Source organism: Equus quagga, unplaced genomic scaffold (genome assembly GCF_021613505.1).
Source record: "Equus quagga isolate Etosha38 unplaced genomic scaffold, UCLA_HA_Equagga_1.0 133051_RagTag, whole genome shotgun sequence".
Lineage (NCBI taxonomy): Eukaryota > Metazoa > Chordata > Mammalia > Perissodactyla > Equidae > Equus > Equus quagga.
Window position 1 is genome coordinate 2,904 of NW_025796398.1, and position 6,739 is coordinate 9,642.

General features: G+C 35.0%; 1 long non-coding RNA gene across 1 annotated transcript; it reads left to right on the forward strand.

The window, feature by feature from the left end:
• The first annotated feature begins 359 nt into the window (after positions 1–359).
• On the forward strand, positions 360–4,164 carry LOC124232858 (uncharacterized). Its single transcript, XR_006886930.1, has 3 exons — positions 360–428; positions 2,100–2,180; positions 4,083–4,164. It is a non-coding gene; the product is annotated as an uncharacterized LOC124232858 (long non-coding RNA).
• The last annotated feature ends 2,575 nt before the right edge of the window (positions 4,165–6,739 follow it).

The following is a 6,739-nucleotide window of genomic DNA, read 5'->3' on the forward strand; positions in this document are numbered from 1 at the left end:
TTCCAGACTAGTCAGGCAAAGACATCAGCTCATTGTTTTTAGTCGTGAGGAAATTTATTTGTAAACTTCAAGTAGTAGCACACTCATCTCAAAAGCCCCTGAACTCTGAGAAACTGCCTTCTAATTCAGGGATGTGAGGTCCTTGGGATTTAGAGCTGCTTCTCTTAATTTTTTTTGGTCTTAAAAACTCTTGCAAGTCTGTTGCTTAAAAAACTTAGTCTCTGAAATCTTGGAAAAGAGATAATAGCTCTTAGTAGAAAAAATACATTAAATTCTAGGAATACTTTAGAGTTATTATCTGAAAATGAAAATTCAGGAAGTTTGATTTGTGTTCAAACTTTTATTATTTTCTCTCTTAGAAAACAACAGTTTTGTTGGCATGTGAAGCTCCAGTTTCCTCAGAGTCAAGCTGTGTACATAGAGAAGAGGTATAGTATCACCACTGTCTATTAAGAACTTACTTGTTTTTAGGGCCAGCCCCAGTGGCCTAGTGGTTAAAGTTTGGCATGCTCTGCTTTGGTGGCCCAGCTTCGGTTCCCAGGTGTGGAACCACACCATTTGTCTGTCAGTAGCCATGCTGTGGCAGCAGCTCACTTAAAAAAAGAGGAAGATTGGCAGCAGATGGTAGCTCAGGGCAAATCTTCCTTAGCAAAAAAAAGAGAGAAAGAACTTACTTGTTTTTATTATGTCTCTGTATTTAAAATAAACTGTTAACTTAAATGTGATATCAGTAAATGTATGTCAGTAGTAGAATGGATAGCTAAGTTGTGATGTATATATATACACACACACACAATGAAATGCTAAACACCACTGAGAATGAATGAATTATACACATACATCAGTGTGGATGAATCTCAGAAATAATGTGGATTGAGAAAAGCAAGTTAAGGAAAAATGCATTGAATGTGATTCTGTTTGTAAATATGAAAAAAAAAAAAACCAGAAAAGGAAACAGTAGTTTTTAGGAATATCTCCAGAGGTGGTGGTACTTTGAGGGAAATGATTAATGCAGAAATCCTGGTGTTTACTTCAGTGGGGAGAGCAGGTGTTAGGGAGAGAGATGCAGGGAGAATCAAGAGGGCTGAAAGCTTTCTATTTCTTAAGCTGGCTGGTTGTATAGGCGATAAAAAATGACCCAAAATTCTACTATTCAAAGATTACTACTATTAATGTCACACTGTGTCCTTCAGAAAATACATTAATTTAGACATGTATAGATATATACTCATAATTGTAATTAATTTACACAGTTTTTTATCCTACTTTTTTTCATATTATGGACATTTTCAGGTATCATTTAAAAATTTTAATGGTTGTGTACTATTTGATTCCTTGGGTTAGGAAAATTTTAAAGTTTCTTTTTAAGTAATGTATTTAGCACATATCCACATTTTGCATAAATTTACTGTCTTTGTAATTATCCTATGGATTTTAGTGAAGAACTTTATTATTTGAGGTTGCTACCAGACTAAAGACAGAGAGAAGACTTAAATTTAGAGGTGGGGTATATAGCACACTAGTATATATGAATCTGCATAAATGATTGAGGAAAGTTCTAGTTCAAAACAGTGTCTTAATTTTGTTTCTACAGCCTTATAGTTTAAAACAATGTGCATACATACAGGAAAGTTGGAAAACCTAAAATACTTTGTTTCCAGGGAAAGCAGTATCAATTTTTTTAACCTGGTCTTATGATTTAGAATGAATAAACTTGAACATGCCCTAAAACTAGCTTCAACTGAAACTTTTTCTCAGATTTTTGATTTCTGCAATTTTCAAATATATTTCGTCCCGACTTCTTTCTTTTCATCTTTGAGCACAGGTGTGTGTTAATTATTTTTATAATTGATTTATAGGGAGCTTCTTAAAATATTGTTTTTTAAGATTTTGTTAAGTGTGTCCAAGAAGTCTTTTTGAGCTTTTTTTCTAAGTAATTTTTGCTTAAAAGGATGTTATATTTTGCCAAGAGTGAAATAAAAGGTCTCTGTTCACTTGTTTAAACAAAAAAGCCACAAGATTTAGTAATTCTAAGTTAACACCTTTAGTAGAAAATTATAAATAATAAAAGTTTTGTTTTTGTTTTCTTTGTTGGGAAGAGTACCAGATGATAAAACTATTAATGAAATCCTAAGACCTTACATTGATCCTGAAAAGTCTGATCCTGTAATTCGTCAAAGGTATGTTTAAAAAATCTTGTAACTTTCTGAAATTATTAAAAATGTTGAGGTATTTATTATGTATCTATTTATTATGTAAAGTCGTGACTTTATTGGAATGTGATGTGTCAGTGCAGTTTACTTTCTGTGCCATTTCCTTGGTGTTTACTCAAGGCTTTGGCAGTGAGAAATGATACCTTTCAATAGTAATAATAACAGTACTTAAAACTTACTGTTTATACTGTGTTCCAGACACTCATTGAAGCAGATAATAATAAATGTATTAATTCATTTAAATGTCACAATAACCCTTTAAGGTAGATTACTGCTATTATACCCATTTTACAGATGGGGAAACTGAGCCTTAAAGTGGTTAAGTGATTTCATATAGCTATTAATAAGCAAGGAAGCTGGGATTCAAACCCAGCCAGTCTAGTGTCAGAGTCTGTACTCTTAACCCTTAAATTAAACTGCCTTTCAAGTTGAACCAAAAACTCTGAAAATTAAGAGTTTCCAAGTATCTGAGTTTCCAAAGACAGGAAATCCTGTTTCAGCCAAATCTTGATAAAGCTAAGTAAAATACACTCTGTCTCCTGTCCAGTAATACAGAATGGACAAAAAGGGTTAACATAGCATAGTGGAAAGATTTAGTCATCAATATCTGGGTTAGATAAATAGCTCTGTCCTTTATTAGCTATGTGATCAGGAGCAAATTACTGAACTTCCACGTGTTAATTTTTTCCATCAGTAAAATGAGAATGATGATATCTAAAAAATAGAGTTGTCATGAATCAGCCCTTGTGGTTTAGTGGTTAAGATTTGAAGCTTTTACAGCCATGGCCCAGTTTGTTTCCAGGTCAGGGAATCACACCACCCAACTGTTGGTTGTCATACTGTCATACTGTGTGTTGCTGTGATGCTGAAAGCTAAGCCAACGATATTTCAAATACCAGTAGGGTCACCCATGGTGGACAGGTTTCAGTGGAGCTTCCAGACTAAGAAAGATTAGGAAGAAGGACCTGGCTACTTACCTCTGAAAAAATTTGTTCACGAAAACCCTATGAATAGCAGTGGAGCATTGTCTGATACCCCACCAAAAGGTGAGAGGATTGCGCAAAAAGACCAGGCAGGGCTCCGCTCTGCTGTACAGAGTTGCTAGGAGTTGGAATCGACTCGATGGCACTAGCAACAGCAGCAAAGGGTTGTTAGGAGCTTAAAAAAATAGCATATATGAAGTTCCTGATACAGGGCCTTGCACACAGTAGACAGTGCTCAAATAAGGAAACTGTCATTAAAGTGTGAATTAGTAGTGTTCCTGGCAGGAAGCCAGTTGACTTTCTTTTCTCCAGATGGTACCTGCTTGGAATATGAGTGCTTGGTTTGGTTCCAGAGTAACCTAGTGTTTAAAATTTAGACTAGGTGGATTCTAAAATGTCTGATCCAGCTCTACTTAAACCTCATTTTCTACTTTTGATAAAAGGTAGTGCCCAGACTGAACCAGATCCATGTCCCAAAGACAGCTAGAAAAGTTGAGTTTCTTTCCTTCTTATTACTGATAATCTGGTTGTTATCATTGGTCATATATTTGGCAGTAAGACAAAATACTTGTTGCTAAGTTGGCTCCATTTTTAGAAAATAAATAAGATTAATTTAATTTACTGAAATAGGTAATTTTTAATTTAAGATATTTAATTGCACAGAGAGAAGAAAGGTGATTTTTTAAAATTCAGAACCTTGGTTAGAAAATATCTTCAACCCCATTTCTGTGTTTGGATAGATGATTTTAAGTATCATCAGCTACTCATAAATGCTTAGTCTTCCATAGATGCTTGAGGTATACTTGAATCTTGAAATATACTAAAATAATCTTGAAATAAACTAAAAACCAATTTTATTTCCTTCAATATGACATTTTTATTTCAGGTTGAAAGCCTACATTCGCTCTCAGACTGGGGTCCAAATTTTAATGAAGGTGGAATATATGCAACAAAATTTAGTAAGGTAAAATTGCTTCCCTCCCCGTTTCTTTAAATATTTGCTAATTCTATAATGTAACTAAGTATCTTGATTAGCTTAAGTAGCCAGTTATAATACTAATATGACTTTCAAACTAAAATTTTAAAATAATCACGCTTATCATAATATAGGATAAATTCAATTGAAAAATCACCCTGGAAAGATTCCCCATAAAATCCCATTTTAACTTATTTCAAGAAATATTCTCTACAACAGAGTTCTAGTGTTCAGGTTTTTACCTGAATTCATGTGATCAACTGACCATTGCACATATTGCAGTGGAAAGAAAACTGCATAGAAATGTGAAGAGAGCCAGGTTCTAACAAACCATATGATTTGAGAAAGTTAGCGTTGCTGGGCTCTCTTCCCTTGTGAATGGGACGATGAAATAGACTACACTAACGATCTCCGAGCGTCCCTGCGAAGTCTGCTGAAGTGCCAGTTATGTGTCAGCATGCTGAACTACAAAACACTGATCTTTTAAGACCTGTGATGCTTTTCCCCTGTTTACTTAACAAACTTCTAGATCTGGTTCAGACTAGATCTGATCAGTCTCGTCTCTTATTTGCTTTGCTAGTATAGTTTAGAGGTTTAAGAGTCCAAGTTGTGAAAGCAGAGCTGGGTTTGAATCCCAGCTCTGCCTGCTTCCAATCATGTTAACTTGAGTAAATTGCATAGCCTCACTTGCCTTAGTTTCCTCATTCTCTAAAATGGGAATGATAATAACTGTAAGATTGTCGTGAGAGATTAAGATAATTCATTTAGCACATGGTAAGTGCATACTTTTATCACTACTACTACTACTATTAATGTTGTTGCTACTACTACAGATAAATGAATTCTTACAAAAGGTCTACATATAAGATTAAGACTTTCATAGCTAAGAACGGATCTAAACAGCAAAGCTTGACCACTTTTTTTAACCAACATATCTCAAATACTCCCAACGTCATATCATTGATCACAGTTCAGTGATGACAAATTCAAGTTTTCTGTCACATAGTCCTTTCCCTAAACTTCTTAGTTCAATGTATTTACATGCAGATCATGCTTTAACTGCCCTCCCTCCCCCAAAAGATTTGGGGTCCTAAATGAGAATAGGTTAGAAAGTTCTGTGGTTTCTGCAAAGATGAGTACATAGAGTTACAAAATCCGTGTTAACCAAAATCAATATTTCTAAAATTGGTAATCAAACGTTTATGTAATTAATGAGAAATACTGGTGTAAAAGGTGTATTCTTTCAGTTTTGTTTAGCGAAATCCTAAAGTGAATTCCATATAATTCACGTTTAAACAAAGAAATTTGCATTGTTCCTTTGGAATTTACCTGTGGTTATTCATTAAATAATTCTTCCTTCTTTTATTATCTATGTTTTCTCTTTTAAAATCAGTTCCTTTCTTAACATGCACCATATTTTACCTAGATAATTCATGTAAATATAATTTGTGTTTCATACCGTAGTGCGTACTTAATGAATATACTATGGCTTCAGTCTCATGAGCCTGTCAGAAGAACGCCTCTGAGGGTTTTCATGAAAAGTGAAGTTGCTTTTTGGATAGTTGTCTCATTTCATCTTCTCTGGGCCATGGAACTAATATGTACTCTCCCAGTCTTCTCCTGACAACCTAGTGTCATGTTCAACCATTCTAACACTCTGTACCACTCTGAGCACTTGCCAACTCCTTGTCATAGATTGCCACTGTGAGGATAACATAGAAATGGCTCCAGAAGGAATGTGGAAGGGAGACAGTAGAAGTGCTATCCATCTTTATTCAGGAAATTTTTATGTATTTATTTTTTAAAGATTTGCATCTGAGCTCACAACTGTTGCCAATCTTCTCTTTTTTTTTTTTTCTGCTTTTCCTCCCCCAAATCCCCCCAGTACATAGTTGTATATTTTAGTTGTGGGTCCTTCTAGTTGTGGCATGTGGGATGCTGCCTCAGCGTGGCGTGACAAGTGGTGCCATGTCCGCACCCAGGATCCAAACCAGCAAACCCTGGGCCACCAAAGCGGAGCGTGTGGACTTAACCACACCGCCACAGGGCCGGCCCCCAGGAAAGTTTTATTCTTAAATGCAGCAGGGAGAATAAAACTGATTGCCTCATGATTTCCTTTGTATGTACATCTGACCTTGAATAATTGTGAATAGTAGCCACTGGCTACTATTTTAATGGCTGTGTGAATTGGAGTCTTTATTCTATTTTTTTGATTAATAAGTCTGTATTTGATACACCAGATTGCTTTTACAGAATTAAATTACTTATTTTGGTGAGTTTGGGCATTGACTTGACCATTCTCACCTTATTTACCTAATCTGTTAGCCAGACAATTAAAACTTCTTTACTAAAGCTAAAGAAAGCAACTTGTATCATTTTGTTACAACTGCTAAGAACAAAAGCTTTGGGTTTTTTGTTTTGTTTTGTTTTTGTTTGTTTGTTATGGTTTTGTTTTATTTCTTTGTTGTTTCCATTTTTATTTCCTCCATTACCTAAAAGGGAAAGTTTGTTGTATTTCCATTTTAAGTCAAGGCAAACTGGTCTGTAGCCAGTGAAGAAATGCGCCA